The sequence below is a fragment of the Globicephala melas genome, chromosome 7, assembly GCF_963455315.2.
Source record: "Globicephala melas chromosome 7, mGloMel1.2, whole genome shotgun sequence".
In the NCBI taxonomy this organism is placed as follows: domain Eukaryota; kingdom Metazoa; phylum Chordata; class Mammalia; order Artiodactyla; family Delphinidae; genus Globicephala; species Globicephala melas.
The window spans coordinates 53,408,752-53,432,490 of record NC_083320.1 but is presented as its reverse complement, the minus strand read 5'-3'; the positions used below and the strand labels follow the sequence as shown (position 1 = coordinate 53,432,490).

Below are 23,739 nucleotides of genomic sequence, written 5' to 3'. Positions count from 1 at the left end.
TACAAGATTAACATACAGAAATCTGTTGCATTTCTTTACAATAACAATGAAATATCAGAAAAGGCAAGTAAAAAAACAATCTTTTAAAAATCACATAAAAAACAATTAGAAATAAATCTGACCAAGGAGGTGAAATACTTATATGCTGAGAACTGTAAAACATTTATAAAGGAAATTTAAGATGATTCAAAGAAATGGAAAGATATCCCATGCTCTTGGATTGGAAGAATTAATATTGTTAAAATGGCTGTACTACCCAAAGCAATCTACATATTTAATGTGCTCCCTATAAAATTAGCCCTGACATTTTTCACAGAACTAGAACAAATAATCCTAATGTTTATATGGAACCATAAAACACCCAGAATTGCCAAAGCAACCCAGAGGAAAAAGAACAAAGCAGGAGGCATAACCCTCCCAGACTTCAGACATACTACAAAGCTACAGTAATCAAAACAGTGTGGTATTGGCACAAAAACAGACATATGGATCAATGGAACAGAATAGAGAGCCCAGAAATAAACCCACCCACCTACGGTCAATTAATCTTTGACAAAGGAGGCAAGAATATATAATGGGGAAAAGACAGTCTCTTCAGCAAGTTGTGGTGGGAAAGCTGGACAGCTGCATGTAAACCCATGAAGTTAGAACACTCCCTCACACCATACAAAAAAATAAACTCAAAATGGCTTAAAGACTTAAATATAAGACATGACACCATAAAACTCCTAGAAGAGAACATAGGCAAAACATTCTCTGACATAAATCGTACCAGCGTTTTCTTAGGTCAGTCTCCCAAGGCAAGAGAAATAGAAGCAAAATTTTAAAAATGGGACCTAATCAAACTTAGAAGCTTTTGCACAGCAAAGGAAACCGTCAACAAAACAAAAAGACAATCTACAGACTGGGAGAAAAATTTGCAAATAATGTGACTGACAAGGGCTTAATTTCCAAAATATACAAACAGCCCATACAATTCAATAACAACAACAAAAAAAACCCAGTCAAAAGATGGGCAGATGATCTAAATAGACATTTCTCCAAAGAAGACATATAGATGGCCAATAGGCATATGAAAAGATGCTCAACATCATTAATTATTAGAGAAATACAAATCAAAACTATAATGACGTACCACCTCACACCAGTCAGAATGGCCATCATTAAAAGTCTACAAATAACAAATGCTGGAGAGGGTGTGGAGAAAAGGGAACCCTCCTACCCTGTTGGTGGGAATGTAAATTGCTGCATCCACTATGGAAAACACCTTAAAAAAATGAAAAATAATAGAGTTCCCATAGGGTCTGGCAATCCCACTCCTGGGCATCCACTCAGAGAATACCATAAATTGAAAAGTTACATGCACCCCAATGTTCATAGCAACACTATTTACAAGAGCCAAGACATAGAAGCCACCTAAATAACCATCGGCAGATGAATGGATAAAGATGTGGTATATATACACAATGGAATACTGCTCAGTCATAAAAAAGAATGAAATAAGGACATTTGCAGCAACATGGATGAACCTAGAGGTTACCATACTAAGTGAAGTAAGTCATTAAGAGAAAGACAAATATCATATGATATCACTTATATGTGGAATCTAAAATATGGCACAATATGAACTTATTTACAAAACAGTAACAGACTCATAGACATAGAAAAAAAACTTATGGTTACCAAAGGGGGAAGGGGGTGGGGGAGGGATAAATCAGGTGTTTGGGATTAGCAGACACAAACTATGTATAAACTATGTTTATATACAAACTATATAAAAACTGTATTTATCTATGTATAAAATAGATAAACAACAAGGTCCTACTGTGTAGCACAGGGAACTGTATTCAATAATAAACCATAATGGAAAAGAATATGAAAAAATATATATATATAACTGAATCACTTTGCTGTACAACAGAAACTAATACAACATTGTAAATCAACTATACTTCAGTTAAAAAAAACCCCACTTTATTACACACATTAGTTTTTACAGGTGTCTCTCCTATTAACTCTCAGTTCCTTGAAGATGAGGCTGCTTTTTACTTTTTTAATGCTTAAGTGAAGCATTATTCATGGCACATATTCAAAGCTCAGTAAATATCTGTTAAATGAATCTAGTCCAAGGTCTATTACTGTCAATGAGGAGATAGGCCCAGAAAAGTTATATGACTTACCCTGATCTTAAATGATTGGCTGAGTGGGGAACAGACATTCTAGATGTTGCCAGACTTTAAACTAGGGCTCTCAGTATTACACTGGGACTCCACCTCATCTGTTTGAAAAGAAAGCACCCAGGGCCCAAATTTATAGGTTGTTAACTTGGTTGAACAAAGTTTTAATATGAAATATTTGAGTGAATATTTGACGAGAAAATAGTACTCCTTTCAGGTTGAGAGACAAAAGTGGGACAAATAATTTTAAAATGATGTATTTTTGTCTCACCTTCTTTCCTACTCTCTGCCCCTTCTACCTGGTTGACCAGTTAGCATTATATTTTCCAAGTGTTCAGAATCCCTAAGTACATACCAGCTGAAAACAAGTTAAGTGTTAACCCATTCTTCTTGCTGACAGAAGAAAAAAAGTCTTAGATTAAGAATTTACTATAAGTACTTCATACTTAAATAATCAACAGTAGGTTGAAATTGTTTTTGTTTGTTTTCACCATTTAAAGATGAGTATCAAAAAGAGCGAGTAATAAATTCTAGGCTTCCTTGGAATTATATGATTACATTGCCTTATACGAGGAGACTAAGTTTGTGTTAGATTATAACAATTTTTTTCTAAATGACCACGAAGATAACTAGCTTGTCCTTTTCACTCATGATCACAAATAAAACAGAACATTTAACTGGTTAATATATTTTATTTGGAATGCTTTAATAGTTCTTAGTATATAACATTAATATGTAATGGCCCTAAAGAGTCCATTAAAACTCTGCACAACAAGCTGCATTTTCATAATGCAGAGATGATGTGAGATGGAAGCCAATTTCTGCCGTTTAGGTAACATAATCAAAAAACAATTTCCTGAAAGAGCTAAAGCTTATAAATAAAAGACAGTTAAAATGAACATGTCCTAAAGATGACAGAACTTAACATTGGCCCCAAAAGCACAGGAAAAGAGAAGATTAAAAAAATTCTTCCAAACCCAGGCTTCTTTCAAGTCTTCTGCTCAAAAGAGGATCAAGGGTACTAATGAATATTCAACTTCTAGTTTCTTCTAATAATAAATTCCATTTCAAAATCTATGGAGTAAAACAAACTTGCCCTATGTTTAGGTTCTTTCAAAAGATAAAGTGGTCTTTCATATCTCTGCGGTAGTTGATGGGGCTTGAATATGAAAAGACTTGACATACCCGGGTGAAGTCAAAAGCTGGGTGCCATGTTGCCAATGCCAGCTTCTAACCGCCACTGGAAAGGTGAACACTTTGCAGGCCCTTTTCTCTGGATCAGCAACACTTCTGATATAAAGAAATCTTGTTCTGCTTGAGCAGATTTTCATTTCAAAGAGGAAGAATGAATAAGGAAGATGATTTTTCTCATCCCTATATTGAACATCCCACAAGTCAAGACCCAGTCCTGTCATCACTCCTCATGCAAGCAGAGATAAGGGGTGGTATTTGAGTTCTGTCAGACTTACCCACCATGACTGCTTAAATCATCTTCCAATTTAGTCTCTCTCTCTTGGGAAGCCTGAGGCCATGAAAACCACTCATTCATCACCTGCCACACCACAGTGATTCTCTAAGCAGACATCCTGGGCTGGCATAATTTGCTTCACAGCCCTGAGGTTGGCTTGCCTAGTGACTGAAGAATCTTTTCTTTTCCATCTTCAAATATTATAGTGCACTGTGCTTTGTGTACATGGACGATATTCCTGACCCACCATCGATGGTGGTGAATCTGAAAAGCGAAATGTGATGATACAATGGGGCTGAGCTTGAGGGCTATACGAGGAAGGAAAACGTCACAAAATGACAGAAACTCTTGAAAAACCCTGCCCAGCACTGCACAGAAACCTCTGCATTAGTCTGCACCTTAGGCTTTTAGAACGCCACACTTTCAGCCACTCTGGTACTTTTTCGTATTATGGTCTTAGTTTTCAGGAAAATTTCTATTATCTGAAACAATTTCATATGTTGACTGGTACCCCCTATATTTAAGGGACAAAGAAGCATTAAATAATAATTATACTCAAGCACCTTAGGGAGAATTAAGGAAGACATGTCAGCTTTAATTTTGAATTTTCTTGTTACTTATTAGTTTGCCTCTCAGACTTAATGCCAGGAGGAATAAAAACCATCATTACTCTCTAGCTGCTAAATGGCATACCTGAAGTGAATAGGGGGCTTAATTCTGGTCTAACTGGCTCAATTTCTGCTTGTATCAGCAGAGGGCCCAGCACTGAGAGATCCAGCTTCTGGTCCATTCTCCCATCAAATCCAAACCAAGTAAAGCTGCCCAAATACACACATTCCACAGGGAAAAGAGAGGAGTAAGGAAGAGAACAAAAGAAGATTAAGGAAAGGGAGAGCATGTCTATATTTCTAAAGTGGGCTAACTGGGAAGCTGTATTGGCATTTCTTTAATCCATAGCAATTTCCTGCACACCAGAAAGCCGGAGAGAAATAGCAGTTCTCTTCCACCCTAGTCAAAGCCCAGATTACATGTCTGTTTCCTATTTGTGTATTTCCACTGAAACTGAATGGATACATTGAGAGTGTTTTCTATAGGGTCCCAGAATTTAGAAATAATTAACCAAGGCTCACTTTACCTTACTAAATCTGTGAATAAAAAGAAAAATGTCACTGAGACACCATCAGTTTAGTCACTGGAATGCAAGCACATTTAGAATTGTGAAACTGTCTGATTTCAGTGACAGGAACTGATTCCTATGGAAAACTATGTAACAGGTCAATTTGAAAAAAAGGATGTTACTGTGATGTGAATATTTATAGCTAGTGTGAAACCTAGTGTTGATCTGCTGATTTTTCTTTTGTGAGGCACATCTAATTATAGTCAGATATCCAATTCAGCATTCATTAATCTCTCATCACAAGTAAAAAAACTCTAAAGGAGGTAAATTTAGCACAGTATAGTGGAAAGCATGTGTTTATTTAATTGTTTTTAGATTTTATTTATTTGTTTTTTGGCTGCATTGGGTCTTCTTTGCTGTGCGTGGGCTTCCTCTAGGTGCGGTGAGCAGGGGCTGTTCTTGGTTGTAGTGTGCAGGCTTCTCATTGTGATGGCTTCTCTTGTTGCAGAGCACAGGCTCTAGGCGAGCAACACGGGCTCTAGAGTGCAGGCTCATTAGTTGTGGCACACGGGCTTAGTTACTCCACAGCATGTGGGATCTTCCTGGACCAGGGCTTGAACCTGTGTCCCCTGCATTGGCAGGAGGATTCTTAACTACTGTGCCACCAGGGAAGCCCCAAGCATGTGTTTAAAAAGGGCTGGGTTAACATCCTTGCTGTAGAATCTGTGTGTAACCCTAGAGAAGTCACCTAAACTCCCCCTGTACTGGGGAAACTAATATCTACATCAGTGGATGATGCCCATCTTCCAGGGTTGTCAGAATTGAGTGAGAGAGAGAACAGACCCTGGGGACAGACAGCTGGGTTTGAACTCATGCTTCACAGCCTCAGTAGACCTTGGCAAGTGAGTGAATCTCTCTGTGTCACAGATCTCTCACTTGTAAGATGGGGATCATGTTAGGATTTGTTTCACGGTAAGATATGAGACAATGTGTACACGGGCGTCAAGCCCAAAGCCTGACATCTGAGACTTTTACCTGCACCCATTTTACCTGTGACTGTTATTGCTGTTGCTATTATTATTACAATATTTTTCCATCCAGAATGTGGTAGTGCTCAATAAACAGTAGCCTTATTTCTCTTTTTAAAATTCTCTTTCTGTCTCCTTCAAAGAATTTTACGTTTACTACTACATAAATATTATTTGATGATTTCAGCTTTCCGTTTAGATAAATGTTCTACCTGACACACTTACTTATGATGACTGATGGTAACCACAATCCTAGAAAGTTAAGGTTTAATGAGACTTCGGAGAGTTTCTAATTATATAGTCATTTATTACAAAGATAAGACAATCCTGCAGCCTGTGGAACAAAAACCACATTCACAGAAAGACAGACAAGATGAAAAGGCAGAGGGCCATGTAACAGATGAAAGAACAAGATAAAACCAAAGAAAAATAACTAAATGAAGTGGAGATAGGCAAACTTCCAGAGAAAGAATTCAGAATAATGATAGTGAAGATGACCCAGGACCTTGGAAAAACAATGGAGGCAAAGATCGAGAAGATGAAAGAAATGTTTAACAAAGATCTAGAATTAAAGAACAGAGATGAACAACACAATAACTGAAAGGAAAAATACACTGGAAGGAATCAGTAGCAGAATAACTGACGCAAAAGAACAGATAAGTGATCTGGAAGACAGAATGGTGGAATTCATTGCTTCAGAACAGAATAAAGAAACAAGAAGAAAAGAGATGAAGACAGCCTAAGAGATCTCTGGGACAACATTAAACTCAACAATATTTGCATTATAGGAATCCCAGAAGGAGAAGAAAGAGAGAAAGGACCCAAGAAAATATTTGAAGAGATTATAGTTGAAAACTTACCTAACATGTGAAAGGAAATAGCCACCCAAGTCCAGGAAGTGCAGAGCATCTCATACAGGATAAAACTAAGGAGAAACACACTGAGACATATAGTAATCAAACTGGCAAAACTTAAAAGACAAAGAAAAATTATTGAAAGCAGCAAAGGAAAAATGACAAATAACAAACAAGAGAACTCCCATAAGTTTAACAGCTGATTTCTCAGCAGAAACTCTACAGGTGAGAAGGCAGTGGCATGATATACTTAAAGTGATGAAAGGGAAGCACCTACAACCAAGATTACTCTACCCAGCAAAGATCTCATTCAGATTTGATGGAGAAATCAAAAGTTTTACAGACAAGCAAAAGCTAAGAGAATTCAGCACCACCAAACCACCTCTACAACAAATGCTAAAGGAACTTCTCTAAGTGGGAAACACAAGAGAAGAAAAGGACCTACAAAAACAAACCCAAAACAATTAAGAAAATGGTAATAGGAACATACATATCGATAATTACCTTAAACGTGAATGGATTAAATGTTCCAACCAAAAGAAACAGGCTTGCTGAATGGATACAGAAACAAGACCCATCTATATGCTGTCTACAAGAGACCCACTTCAGACCTAGGGAAACATCAGACTGAAAGTGAGGGGATGGAAAAAGATATTCCATGCCAATGGAAATCAAAAGAAAGCTGGAGTAGCAATGCTCATATCAGATAAAATAGACTTTAAAATAAAGAATGTTACAAGAGAAAAGGAAGGACACTACATAATGATAAAGGGATCAATCAAAGAAGAAGATATAACAATTATAAATATAGATGCACCCAACATAGGAGAACCTCAATACATAAGACAACTGCTAACAGCTAGAAAAGAGGAAATCGACAGTAACACAATAATAGTGGGGGACTTTAACATCTCACTTACACCAATGGACAGATCATCCAAAATGAAAATAAATAAGGAAACAGAAGCTTTAAATGACACAATAGACCAGATAGATCTAATTGATATTTATAGGACACTCCATCCAAAAACAGCAGATTACACTTCTCAAGTGCACACGGAACATTCTCCAGGATAGATCACATCTTGGGTCAAAAATCAAGCCACAGTAAATTTAAGAAAATTGAAATCATATCAAGCATCTTTTCTGACCACAACATTATGAGATTAGAAATGAATTACAGGGAAAAAAACATTAAAAACACAAACACATGGAGGCTAAACAATACGTTACGAAATAACCAACAGATCACTGAAGAAATCAAAGAGGAAATCAGAAAATACCTGCAGACAAATGACAATGAAAACACAACAGTCCAAAACCTATGAGATGCAGCAAAAGCAGTTCTAAGAGGGAAGTTTATAGCTATACAAGCCTACCTCAAGAAACAAGAAAAATCTCAAATAAACAATCTAACCTTACACCTAAAGAAACTAGAGAAAGAAGAACAAACATAACCCAAATTTAGCAGAAGGAAAGAAATCATAAAGATCAGAGCAGAAATAAATGAAATAGAAACAAAGAAAACAAAAGCAAAGATCAATAAAACTAAAAGCTGGTTCTTTGAGAAGATAAACAAAATTGATAAACCATTAGCCAGACTCATCAAGAAGAAGAGGGAGAGGACTCAAATCAATAAAATTAGAAATGAAAAAGGAGAAGTTACAACAGACACCACAGAAATACAAAGCATCCTGAGACTACTACTAGCAATTCTATGCCAATAAAATGGAAAACCTGGAAGAAATGGACAAATTCTTAGAAAGGTATAACCTTCCAAGACTGAACCAGGAAGAAACAGAAAATATGAACAGACCAATCACAAGTAATGAAATTGAAACTGTGATGAAAAATCTTCCAACAAACAAAAGTCTAAGACCAGATGGCTTCACAGGTGAATTCTATCAAACATTTAGAGAAGAGCTAACCCCCATCCTTCTCAAACTTTTCCAAAATATTGCAGAGGAAGGAACACTCCCAAACTCATTCTATGAGGCCACCATCACCCTGATACCAAAACCAGACAAAGATACTACAAGAAAAGAAAATTACAGACCAATATCACTGATGAATATAGATGCAAAAATACTCAACAAAATACTAGCAAACAGAATCCGACAACACGTGAAAAGGATCATACACCATGATCAAGTGGGATTTATCCCAGGGATGCAAGGATTCTTCAATATATGCAAATATATCAATGTGATAAACCATATTATCAAACTGAAGAATAAAAACCATCTGATAATCTCAACAGATGCAGAAAAAACTTTTAACAAAATTCAACACTGATTTTTGATAAAAACGCTCCAGAAAGTGGGCATTGAGGGAACCTACCTCAAAATAATAAAGGCCATATATAACAAACCCACAGCAAACATCATTCCCAATGGTGAAACACTGAAACCATTTCCTCTAAGATCAGGAACAATACAAGGATGTCCACTCTCACCACTATTATTCAACATAGTTTTGGAAGTCCTAGCCACGGCAATCAGAGAAGAAAAAGAAATAACAGGAATACAAATTGGAAAAGAAGAAGTAAAACTGTCACTGTTTGCAGAAAACATGATACTATACATTGAGAATCCTAAAGATGCTACCAGAAAACTACTAGAGCTAATCAATGAATTTGGTAAAGTTGCAGGATATGAAATTAATGCACAGAAATCTCTTTCATTCCTATACACTAATGATGAAAAATCTGAAAGAGAAATTAAGGAAACACTCCGATTTACCATTGCAACAAAAAGAATAAAATATCTAGGAAAAAACCTACCTAAGGAGACAAAAGACCTATATGCAGAAAACTATAAGACACTGATGAAAGAAATTAAAGATGATATCAACAGATGGAAAGATATACCATGTTCTTGGATTGGAAGGATCAACATTGTGAAAATGACTGTACTACCCAAGGCAATCTACAAATTCAATGCAATCCCTATAAATTACCAATGGCATTTTTTATAGAACTAGAACTAAAAGTCTTAAAATTTTTATGGAGACACAAAAGTCCCTGAATAGCCAAAGCGGTCTTGAGGGAAAAGAACGGAGCTGGAGGAATCAGACTCTCTGACTTCAGACTATACTACAAAGCTACAGTAATCAAGAGACTATGGTACTGGCACAAAAACAGAAACATAGATCAATGGAACAAGATAGAAAGCCCAGAGATAAACCCATGCACCTATGGTCAACTAATCTATGACAAAGGAGGCAAGGATATACTATGGAGAAAAGACAGTCTTTTCAATAAGTGGTGCTGGGAAAACTGGACAGCTACATGTAAAAGAATGAAATTAGGACACTCCCTAACACCATACACAAAAATAAACTCAAAATGGATTCGAGACCTAAGTGTAAGACCAGACACTATAAAACTGTTAGAGGAATACATAGGAAGAACACTCTTTGACATAAATCACAGCAGGATCTTTTTTGATTCACCTCCTAGAGTAATGGAAATAAAAACAAAACTAAACAAATGGGACCTAATGAAACTTGAAAGCTTTTGCACAGCAAAGGAAACCATGAACAAGACGAAAAGACAACCCTCAGAATGAAATATTGAGGGAGAAAATATTTGCAAATGAATCAACGGACAAAGGATTAATCTCCAAAATATATAAACAGCTCATGCAGCTCAATATTTAGAAAACAAACAACCCAATCCAAAAATGGACAGAAGATCTAAATAGACATTTTTCCAAAGAAGACATACAGATGGCCAAGAAGCACATGAAAAGCTGCTCAACATCACTAATTATTAGAGAAATGCCAATCAAAACTACAATGAGGTATCACCTCACACCAGTTAGAATGGGCATCATCAGAATATCTACAAACAACAAATGCTGGAGAGGGTGTGGAGAAAGGGGAACCCTCTTGTAGCGTTGGTGGGAATGTAAATTGATACAGCCACTATGGAGAACAGTATGGAGGTTTCTTAAAAAACTAAAAATAGAATTACCATATGATCCAGCAATCCCTCTACTGGGCATATACCCAGAGAAAACCATAATTCAAAAAGACACATTGACACCAATGTTCATTGCAGCACTGTTTACAATAGCCAGGTCATGGAAGCAACCTAAATGCCCATCGACAGACGAATGGATAAAGCAGATGTGGTACATATATACAATGGAATATTACTCAACCATAAAAAGGAACGAAATTGGGTCATTTGTTGAGACGTGGATGGATCTAGAGACTGTCATTCAAAGTGAAGTAAGTCAGGAAGAGAAAAACAAATATCGTATATTAATGCATATATGTGGAACCTAGAAAAATGGTACAGATGAAGCGGTTTGCAGGGCAGAAATTGAGACACAGATGTAGAGAACAAATATATGGACACCAAGGGGGTAAAGCGGCGGCGGGGGGTGCTGGTGGTGGTGTGATGAATTGGGCGATTGGGGTTGACATGTATACACTGATGTGTATAAAATTGATGACTAATAAGGACCTGTGTATAAAAAAATAAATAAAATAAAATTAAAAAAACCCAAAAAACAAAGATAAAATATCTCAGTCCCAAAGCGGCTCATTCCCCAGAAGAAACAAAATATAAATATATACTTTATATTAAAATATTATATATAAAGTATATATTTATATATTTTATATAAAGTATATATACTTTTTAATATAAAGTATATATTTACTTATGTGTATGTATATACCTATATACACACACACATATCATATACATTCAAGTTCTTAGAAACTATTTTTGTAATCATATGAAATTTTTTTTTATATGAAATTTTTTATGCTAGTATTTTTTATTCTTTCTACTGTATATTTCCTATTTGTTCCACACAATTAAAAATCCTCATTCAGTCCTTTCTATATTATCTGTATAGTGTGGTTCCGAAATGAAATGTCTTCAGCTTCCCCAGGGTTCTTGGATTAAGGCAAAACGTGAATATTTTTATTAGATGTTTTACTTTGAGTAGAACATATTCTTTGTTGACTGGGAAAATAGACAGCAATTAAAGGGCTTTGGGGGATATGACTCCCAAAGAGACAGTCAGAACGGAGTGGGATGCAGAGGATTGGCCTGGCTAAAACTTTTCCTATAAACCTTCCTAAAAGACTCTGTATACTAATCATCCCTAGAAAGTTGCTCCCCTAGTGAAGCTTTAACTTAATCCCTTCTAAGCAGGGCTAATTTCTTAGAAGCACCTCAAGACTGTTCTACCCAACCGTGATCTCAGTACCTGCTAGGGCTTTAGGGTGGAGAGTAAAGCAACTGGCCCTTCTCCTTCTGCTTTGACTTATCTCTCGCTCTGCCTACTTAACGCTAAGAACATGTTCCCCTTGGGGTTCACACAGATTCTCTCTCTTGTCCTCATAAATTGGACATGATGGAATGTATGGGTTGTCCTCTATAGATAAATTGAGGCACAGGCAGAGCCGTTCAGTGATTTACCAAGTGTCAGAGCTGTTAGGCTGAACCTGAGGTTTCCCTCCAGGTCCATTCCATAAGGTCAGTTGGACCCCAAGGTCCCTTCTGCTCCAGGGACTCTAAATCTCAGCTTATTTTCTTTATCCTCAATGGAAAACAAGGCCCAGAGCCTGTCTCATGGCCCATAATGAGAAAATGTAGTGGTGTTAGCAGTACTGCGATGTTTTGAGATGACAAATTGGGCAGGGACAATATCTTTTCAAAAATTAAATCACTGAAACCTGTGTATATCCCATTTATGAGGAATAAACAGTTATGAATGCCCTTAAAAATGAGACAAATCTGAGACTGGCAGATCTCTCTCTCTCTCTTTCTCTGCTCTTCCTCCCTTTTTCATTATCTCCTGGAAAACATGTAGATCTCTACATCCTGTTCCTCTAGTTGTTCACACAGGCAAACATAATGTCTCCTTGGGAAAAAAAAAAAGAACTGTTTCCTTAAATAACTGTCATTTTATTAACTCATAAGTATAGCACTGGCCACTGTAACTTAATAGTCTCAGTAAGCTGGATGGCTAAAACACACAATTCAATCAAAACGACCATTACACGAGCTCCACATTTTTATAGAATGCTTTACGTTGGCAGTAAGTCTACCTCATTAAAAATCTGAGAATGAAAGTATGACATTGTGATTAACCCCCTGTTATGCTTATAAGAGCAGAATTCCACAGCAAATTTCATCCTGTCAAAGGGCTACTCTTTAGTAACTGGGAAAATGAATACTGAACAAAAGTACCCTATAAGATTGCTGGATAATTTTTTTTACATAAAAATATACCATAAAACTCTGGAATTATGTCTTATCATTTCATGGTCCAGATGGGGTTGTTGCATTATGTTAACAAGGTAACAAAATATTAATCTGAAAGTATGTTGGCTCTAATTGAAAGGTGTTTGTCTAAACTGCTTATGGAAGGTTTTTTGGCAGCTCTAATCACCAGATATTTTACTCCTCCGTGTCTTCTTTTTTATTGGTAGCAGGCTCTAATGCCTTCTGAAAACTCCCTAAAACCTTATATTAAGTATATTATAAGTAAACACTGTGAATCTTCAAGTGGGAGTACTGTCTATTACAACCTACTTGGGGATTCTAAAACCAAGCCTTTGCAGTGAGCTTTATTTATTCAACCCACCATAAATAGTTACCGTTAGAAGGGGAGACAAAGGAAATAACTTGTCTGGGATTCAATTAAATTTCTCCAAAATATTAATATTGCTTTAAATTATGATAAAAATGAATTACTTGCTATCAATGGGAATGAAAACCTGGTCTGGGGCAAGAAACATTTTCTTTAAACTATATTAAACACTGAAGCATAACAAAAAATAGCCTTCAGAAATTGTATATGAAAAAGAATATTAAATTATCTGAAAAAGACACCACTTTATTAATTTTATCCTGTTTGCTGAGCATTTTAAATATTTTCCATTTAAACACTTTTTCTTTACCTAAAATTATCAGCAACAATAATGTCCTTGAAAATTTTTTTACAAATCCATCATGAATTCATTTTATTAAAACTCCATTTATATTTCTAAAATATAATTTCAATAAGAATTTTTATTCGAAATATTTTTTAAATTATTGAATGGAAAAATATCCCCTCATTTATTCTACAAGAACCTGGGTAGTTCAATTTTCTTGCATATAAACAAGAATAATTGCTTAAATATTTGAAAACACTTCTAAACGATAAAGTTCTGTAGAGTACACAGAGACCCCAGTGTCAGGAAAGGCAATTCATCCTTGCTGTTATTAATATGACACTAACATAACCTGGTTCTCCCAAAATTTCAACTACCATCACTTTTTAAGTTCATACATTTTTCTATACCATTCTTTAGCCCAGCTTAGTTACACTAGGGTGACTACGTAATTTACCATTCAAACCAGGAGAGTTTTGAGAAAGGAGAGTTTTGAAAAGGAGAGGCTATTAACAGGCAGAGACTGGAACTGTCCCAAGCAAACTGGGATAAATGATCACCTTAGTTATAGCCATCTTCCTTCATAATCTTTCTGCTGTCATTAAGTTAAAGAGCACACATGTAGTAGTCACCTTCTCCAAATTACAATTTCCACTTCCAGGTCACATAAGTGATGATGGGAAAGGGAGGGGTGGAAGTAAGACAACCAGGCATACTTCTTTTAACTTTGAAAAGGAAAAGCTGGCAAAAAAGGACAAAAAGACCAAAGAAAATAAGACTGTTTACTAGAAGAGAGCAAAGGTCAAAAAAAAAAAAGTCACTTTGCTGCCTGAGTGCTTGCTCCTTATTTTCCTTTGAGCCCTTAGCCTACTAGTATAGGTTAGTATTTTGTTTAGATTAATTTATTATTGTTATTAAGCAGCTCTCATTTCAACTTAATTTGGCAGTAACACAAATAAATCTAAATAAGTATTAGAATAAGAGGTGGTTAATTCCATCAGTTTTCATTAATGAACAATGCTCAAGGCTAATGTAAAGGATCCAGTGCTCTCAAACGGCAGCTATGCTCATTTAGTCACTGTCAACTCATCAACATACATTTTATAATACCAACCTTTTTGCATGTGTTACAGCAGGGAAGAGATTGTTCATAGTCTTCTTTGTGACTGCCTACATCTAAGCCCCAGTGTTCTAAGTGTAAGTCACAGAAAATAATACCCTAACATATGACCTGAGCCAGCTAATGGCACTCGGCCTAAGGTTGATTCAGTTACTAAAACTACCATCATTGCTGCAAGCCCATTGTAAGCTGATGTTATTTTTGACATTAGTATTTTTGAAGCTAGTTCATTTAAAGAGGAGATGCAATGCCAAAAAATGCTTGTTAAGTAGCACTCTCATCTCAGGACAGCAATATCTTATACAAACTGTGATACAAAGCCGCTGTCTCAGGTGATACAGGTGACTTCTTACTATAAGTTAGAAATGACTCGCGGGCTGCGGATCTATGATAGTATGATAAAACAAATTTTATGTAAGCATAAGATAAATGTCAATGAAAAATAATAACCTGACTTTCACCTTCATTTAATTTAACATTAATCACTGAACAGAGAACTTATATCATAAAAAGTGAAAACTATTATTTAAAAATTTTTTGAAATCTCTAATTGGGGCGATTCAAAGGAAAAATCATCCTGTAAGTACCTGATCTTTTCTTACTACTTGCGTAACAAAGAATTTGGCTTTTTAAAGTAAAATGGCTTTCCTAGGCCTTTTTATTTAAATAGTTAGGCCCCTATGGGGGACACTGTGGGTTGTTTAACAGCTGCATCAGCCTTCTTTATTCCTTCCTGGAAAGCTTAAAAACTACATTTCCATAGAAACCATATAGATAATATAGCATTTAAAAAAATGTTTTCAGAGCAAATCTTTTGCGAACAGTTTAGGAGCATATATAAAAATCTCTAGGAACTACTTTGTTCTCTCTTTTGAACTGCATGAACTAAATTCTTTAGAGAATCTAGTTATTAAAATCTGTATTAGGTTTTATTGCTACCTAGCAAATTATCAACAAACTTATTCGCTTAGAACAACACTCATTTGTGATCTCATCGTTCCATACATAAGAAGCTTGAGTGTGCTTGACTGGATTCTCTGCTGAGGATCTGACAAGGCCGAAATCAAGATGTGGACTCTTATCAAGAGGCTCTCAGCTCTGGCCTGTGGATTATTGGTTCTGCCCTCTGAGTCATCCTCCCTTTTTCATGAACAGTAACATATGTCTGCAGCTGAGTCGTTTTATTAGCCTGCTTCCTGTAAGTAGAATTTTGGAGTCCAATAGCCTCTTTTCATTTTGTACTCTCTTGTTTCTTTCCATCCAAGTTGTTAGTGTCTCTGCTGATATTAGGGTCCTTAGAACTTTGTGGGTTTCTTGTGGATGGCACAGCAATGCTCCCCATTAGAAAGAAGCTACATCCACAAATTTTTTTGAGATAATCCCTTCTCTACCTTTGGCTCTTGTTGAGATGGCTGAGGGCCACACAGATTCCTACAAGACCTCTAATTTAGTTGAGAAGATCTATGAGGCATAACCTTAATCTCTTACGACCGAACACTCTGATCTTTCAGTCTTTTAAAGTGATGGCAAAGATTTGTACAGCCATACCCTTGGCTTTTTTTTTTCTTCTTTAATATGCCACACTTTCAAAGGCAATCTCTTAATTTTAGCATCTCTTCTCATCTGAATAGGCAGAGAATTTCCCAAGTTATCATGCCCTGGTTCCTTTTTGTTTAACAGTTCTTTCAATTTACATCTCTCTTCTTGCATTTTACTCTAAGCAGCAAGAAACAGGCCACATCTTCAACATTTTGCTTGGAATTCTCCTTAGTAAGATATCCCAGCACATCTTTTACAAGTTCTGTTTTTTACATAACTGAAGGACACAATTCCGTTTAGCTTTACCATTATGTAACAAAGATCTCAGTTCTTCTAGTTCTCAAAAATATATTCCTCACTTCCTACTGTACCCCCATTAGCAGCATCTTTAATGTCCATATTTCTACTAAGGGTCTGTTCAAGGCAATCTAAGACTTTTCTATCATGCTCCTAAAAATTCTTCCAGCCTCCAACCACTTCCTGATTCCAAAGCCACTTCTACATTTTCAATTACTTATTATGGCAATACCCCACTTCCAGGTATCTAATCTATCTCTTCAGAAACATACTATTTCCCTTGGTTCTTGTTCTTGATTTTTTCTTTATTCTTGTATTGTATTTATATTTTTTATAATACAATACAAGTATTTATATTTACTTGTATATATAATACAATACAAGTATTTATATTGCGGTATTTATATTTTTATGGTGGGTTTAGTGCATCATCTCATCTTAAAAGATGCAGGGCTTCCCTGGTGGCGCAGTGGTTGAGAGTCCGCCTGCCAATGCAGGGGACACGGGTTCGTGCCCCGGTCTGGGAAGATCCCACATGCCGCGGAGCGGCTGGGCCCGTGAGCCATGGCCGCTGAGCCTGTGTGTCCGGAGACTGTGCTCCGCAACGGGAGAGGCCACAGCAGTGAGAGGCCCGCGTACCACAAAAAAAGATGCAGCATCACTAACACAGTTCAGTAGTAGCCAATACCTATAAAGTATATATTGCTATGTTTGTATTTTATAGATAAAATGTTTACATTAGCACCTATGTTGGATATTGACATGGCTTAATATGTTGATGACCGAAAATGCAAAGTTGATTGGTATCCTTCACAGTTACCTCGCAAAAGTCAGCACTACACTCTTGAAATTAAGCTTCTATTAGCCTTTCATGTTTCCTCCATTACTTTTCCCGTGGTCACTCCATCTCAGCTTATCACACAACTAATGTCTAGATATTTTTATGCTGATAATTCACGGGTACTATTGATAAAAACTAAATCCTAATACCATTTTATTTTGCTTTTTTTTTTTTTTTTTGCAGTATGCGGCCTCTCACTGTTGTGGCCTCTCCCATTGCAGAGCACAGGCTCCGGACACACAGGCTCAGCGGCCATGGCTCCCAGGCCCAGCCGCTCTGCGGCATGTGGGATCTTCCCGGACCGGGACACGAACCTGTGTCCCCTGCATCGGCAGGCAGACTCTCAACCACTGCACCACCAGGGAAGCCCCTAGTTTGCATTTTAATGTGGCTTGGGAACATTGAAATTTTTCATGAGAAAAATATGAAGTCTATGTTATGTTCATGTCTTATAGTTAGGGGAAAAACTACATAACATGATTGCTTCATAAGACTTTTTTTTTTTCTTGATTTGAACTGCAAATTCTAAACTGAAGTATCCTGATACAAAAATTCAACATGTACAAAACTCTTTGGAAAGATTAATTCAACTTTTCACAGTGTGAAGAGGTAAAAATCATCTTCACGAGAGCTCAAGCATTGAAAATGTCAGTCCAAAGACAGAATCTTAAAAAAAAAAATTCCAAGTTAGTGAAAAGAAAGATTTATAATATAGTTGCCATGGTAACTGCAGTATACCCTGTTGCAAACTAGTATGTGGTTAGTAAAGTGCCTCTGTATTAGATTCTTTAGGATAGAAGATATTCTATAAATTCAAAATTTTGAGAACTCAAAATGATATTAGTAAATCTTGAGATGCTTTCAAGAAGATATCTTAAGAGTACAGCCAAACCTAAAATCCATTAAAGTGACCCTGTTTTCTTGATATGCCTGAGACTATTCAACTGCCTCCTCTGCCATGGCAGATTCTGGGGCTCTAGTTCATGTGTTCTGTAGTCTGCACTTGCTCCACTGTGGTGAGTGATACCACCTTGGGTGCAGTATTGACTGAGTTTTTCATGAGAGATGCTAATAGTTGTTATATAACTATAGTTGCTATAACTAATAGTTGTTATATAACTATAGTTGCTATAGATGCTAATAGTTGTTATATAACTATAGTTGTTATATTATATAATTATATTATTTGGAGCTCACCAAAGAATTTTCCTTGTTCTATATTCTCCCCATCATGGCATGGTTCTAATGTACTTTGGTTTTAAGTGTCCAAAACGTGTTAGAGCCGATCTTTGATGAAAAAAATCTTTTGATATATTTAAATATGTCAAAGATAAAGTTCATTTACAATGTATACAACCTGAAATATTCTAGTATGTGTTTATTAAAAATAAAAAACGGGGGTGTGTGGGAATGTGCACATGGTATTGCACATTACCATAGTCTTGAATTTGGATTCTAAAAATATCATCAAATTGTAAAAAATGCCATAATAAATTTGATATAATTAAGGTTTTGTCTGCATAACAACTGATATCTTCTAATATCTATTTGTTTGGTACTTTGAAAAATTAGTCTTAGAATTAGTGCTTATTCTTCTAAAAAGAGTTTACTAATTCTTATGGTTCACAACCTTTATTTTGAAAAAAAATACATGTGTTTTGGTACTCATTCTTTTAATAAATTAGTAGGACATATTGCTATAAGCAACAGATTTTTATGTTAAATGCTTTTGATATTTAGAGTGTAAAGAAGGAAGTGATTCCTGAGAATACAGTTGTGAAGAATTCTGAAATACATGAGGAATCACTGTTTAATCCTGATTATGGGAAAGCACATTATTTGACAAAAGGTAGAAAATAAATGAGTAAAAGAATGTTTTAATAATTGTATTAGCAAGCACCGCATGTGTGTGTGTGTTTTAACAGGTAATAGAACGCCTCCATAGGAATGAATGAGTATTTAAAACATTTTGAGTAACAGATGGTATTTGATTTTTCCAGCCAACTGCCTTGCTGTTATATGTCTATCTTCTATAGAATCTCTTGAGTGATCTAATTACCGGTAAACTTGTTTGTGGTTAAAAAATACCCACTTTATGGATTTAGAAACTGAGTCCTAGGAAGGCTAAGGGACTTGCTCAACACTATGCTGTCTGAGTTTCAAAGCTGAGACTAAATTCAGATTTTCTGATTTGAAAAAACTTAAGGTATTCACTCCTTTATACATCTTAGTGCCAAGTTCATGTGGATGCAAGGTATTTAAAGTAATAAAAATTAATATCAGGCTTCCCTGGTGGCGCAGTGGTTAAGAATCCTCCTGCCAATGCAGGGGACACGGGTTCGATCCCTGGCCCAGGATGATCCCACATGCCGCGGAGCAACTAAGCCGGTGTGCCACAACTACTGAAGCCCACACGCCTAGAGCCCATGCTCCACAACAGGAGAAGCCACTACAGTGAGAAGCCTGCGCACCACAACGAAGAGTAGGCCCCGCTCACCACAAGTAGAGAAAGCCCGCATGCAGCAACGAAGACCCAACGCTGCCAAAAATAAAAATAAATAAAATAAATAAATTTTAAAAAACCGAAGACGCAAAAAAAAAAAATTAATAGCAACAAAGTGAGAATTCCTGATAAGCTTATATTGCATGCTGTCATATCAAAGATACAACAGGCAAATGTTTGATTTCAACTAACTGCCAGAAACGCTCAGTCAGCTAAAAGCATGGGCAAAACTCAGATTCTTTTGAAACTTCTTTACCTAATGTTTTCCCCAAATAATTAAAGAATAGGAATACTTTGCATAGTTTTGTATGGAATTATTTTCTCCCTAAACTTTTTTTTCTGTTAAAATATCTCTGTTAAAGGAGATTCTGCATTATTTAAATATTATGGCATTACTTATCAGTATAGTGTTTTTCCCAAAGTGGGTGCCCAATAAATACTTTGGATGACAAAATCAGCTCATTTATTAAAATACAAACAACTATCCCAGTAGTGATTAGATCAACCAAGGGATTCTGTAAAATAGACATGGGAGAGCAAAGCAGTCTCTTTGGAAATTTAAATATCATTCTGAAGAATGATGGTAGCCATTTGATGATTCAGTAAAAATAGAGTAAATAATGGTGATTCCTTAGAATAGAAATTCCTTCTCTTGTGACAGATGGACACCCTTCTCCTAGCTTAATGGGCTGTGAGACAAGGTCGCCAGTTCTGGGCTGCTCTGTGTAGGCAGATTCCTCATGGTGCGTGGACTGCACTGACCTCTTTGAATATGCCTCCCAAGGAAGGGAGGCATCAGAAAATGTGTCCACTGACCTGTATCTCGATCTCACATTTGTTGTACTGTTTGTTCGTTCATTAGTAACCGTAAGTGAAAACAACTCTAAATGGACTCTGAGTCTTCATCTGTGCCAAGCTTCCAGCCTAGGCCAGGTTTAGTGGTCTGCCTTAGTGCAAGCCTCAACCATCATCACTAGTGAATGCCAGCAAACATAAGGGTTATGGAATAACAGATCCAATCTGAATTCTAATAATGGTCTCAAGAAAGAAACTAACTCCACATATTGGGAACCAAAGACACCCCTTGAAAACAATGTGGCATTACCTTTGAATAATATGAAATTAAAGAAGTGAGTTTAACCTTTTTTTTTTTTTTTTTTTTTTTTTTTTTGCGGTATGTGGGCCTCTCACCATTGTGGCCTCTCCCGTTGCGGAGCACAGGCTCCGAATGCGCAGGCTCAGAGGCCATGGCTCACGGGCCCAGCCGCTCCGTGGCATGTGGGATCTTCCCGGACTGGGGCACAAACCCGTGTCCCCTGCATCGGTAGGCGGACTCTCAACCACTGCGCCACCAGGGAAGCCCGTGAGTTTAACATTTTGACTGAAAAACTACAAATGTAAATTTGATACTGACAGGTTTAACAACATAGTAAATTACTTCTGAGGGCAAGTCAACCAGAGGAAATCTTAAAATATTCTAATCAAAGGAGTATTGCATAGCTTCCTCGGTACTTTCCGAATGAGAAAAATATTTATCTGAATATGGAAGTCTGGGGAAATTATTATGTATCCATTTCTATATCTTTTAGATCAAACATTTTACCTCTCAAATCTTTGCACAGGTATACTCCTTTAAATTGAAAGGATAAGCAACGTAATCCTTTATGTTTCTTCTACAGAGGGACATAGTCATTAAAATTGCTTAACAAAACTAAAGTGACTATCTTACATTTCTTGTTTTGTAAGATGCAGCTTGTTTGCACAGCAATCTTGACTACTACACTGTGAGATACTTGAAGACAAGAACCAATCTTGTATTTTTTCTTCCTCCATCACTGAGACCAGCATGTGGAGAATGCCCAACAAAAGTTCCCAGAATTACATCACTCTCATAGAAAGACCCACATTCCATTTAGGGAAAATGTTTCCAACTTTCACATTCCCTACATAATAATAGCATATAAATTCCCACTGGAGAAGGAAATGGTGAGGTGCAGCTAAGTTTCTCGAAAGTTTTATGAATATATGTGGATAGAAGGGAAAAAACCCAACAAGGTGAAAGTAACATAAACACATAGACCATTTCATTCTTGGATGAATGAAGGCATATAACCCACTTGGGTATCCCAGTCAGCACCATTTTCTTTGAATATACAAGATGAAACTGCAGTCTTACAATCCTGTGAAAGCATTAGAGATTCTGGGTATAATTCTTTGGCAACATCTAGAAACCGCGTTTAGATTCGGGGATGCTGCCAGCTCATTTGATAGCTTTATGCTGAGGAAGGAAGAGTTAGGTTTTAGGCTGGGTAAAGCAAGAATAAGAGATTTTGAAGTTCATAAGTAAATTCTGAAACTATCCCAAAGCAATAATAAAATATACATTTCACGTATAAAATTCTTGGTTATAATCTAGGATTGTCATTTTTATGCCTTTATGAAAGTAAATAATAGGTATGGAATAAATAATTTTCTGACATAACATGTACATAAAGTTTCTAAGTATGATAACAATTTTATATTGCTGATTCTGGTTTTTTTAAATGCTCTGGCATTATGTAAAAAATAGAACCTGACATAAAAATCTCATTTTGCCTTGTGTCTAAGTGATTTGAAGAATCCTCTGCTTTCAAACTCACATTTACCACTTGGATTTAGGACACAGTTATGACAGATGTGCATATTTCTGAGTTACTTGAAATTTTGTATTAATTGCAATACATCTATTACAAATATTTCTTGGGGTCAATTGCTACAAGGTCCTTTAGAACCAACAGAGCCAGTGATACTGTTATACTAAAATGTCATGATCAAAAGGAAAAGTTTTTAAACATCTTTTCTCCCAAATATGCCATTAGGACAATTTGCTTTTTAAAAACTATGAACTGCTGTACCTTTTACTATGACAAGATCCAAAGAGTCAGCAAGAGAGAGAATTCAGACCAGGATCAAAATGATTCCATTTTTACCACTTAGTGACTAACCTACAATCTCATCACATTGATAGGAGATGTACATAATGTCTATAGCATCAAATAAAACTAAATGTCTCTTTATAGTAGGTTCTAAAACAAAGAAGGGATATAACAATAGTTTTGTATATCAGGAGCTACAGGATTATTGACCACTGACATATTGCTAAGACTCACTTTAGAAGTAGTTATTTTATTTTATAAACTGTCTAGGACTTCATTAGGAAACACCCTGAGAAGATATTTATGCAATACTTGAAAATGTCCACTAATAAAATGAGCAATTAGGATCAGACCATTTTTATGTGCTTGTTTTTAAGACACTGAACAATTATGGGTTCACAGTCTCATTAACCAAAATAAAACATACAAGCTTTCTTTTCTTCTTTTAAAGTGTTACAGTAATTATAAACATCCTACTTAGCAAATCACCTAAGACTACCAAATTGGAACTGCACTTTTCAGAGTCTGTTTCTCTTTTAGCCTTCCTAGTTGTAAATTAAAATTTTTGCCTTCTCTATAATGGTAACTACCCTGCAATTTTTCAAGAGAAAATATCATACATATTGCCAATAAATGAGAGTCTGGGAAACCAGAATGATTTTTCAACTGGAGTATTATTATTTTTTAATGGAAGTTATCATAATTCAAATGTTGCATTAGAGAACAAAATCCTGACATTATAACATAAATTACATATTTGGAAAATTCATGCATTTCCAACAGGCATGTCTTAAGGCATAACTCATTAAAGAAGTGTATTTTGATATTTAGATTTCATTATTGATTATTATTTTTAAAACGCTTTATTTGCAAAGATGCTAAAATTTTCCTTAACTACCTCTAAAGATCCATGTGATTCCACAGGTCTCTTCAAATCAATTTGAGATTAAATAATGTGATTCTTACTATTTAAT

The 23,739-nt window shown here is 36.0% G+C and overlaps 1 protein-coding gene across 10 annotated transcripts in view; it reads right to left on the bottom strand.

The window, feature by feature from the left end:
* ZNF385B (zinc finger protein 385B) overlaps positions 1–23,739 on the bottom strand; it is a 390,846-nt gene that overhangs the window by 129,054 nt on the left and 238,053 nt on the right. The gene's annotated exons all lie outside the window — the stretch shown is intronic.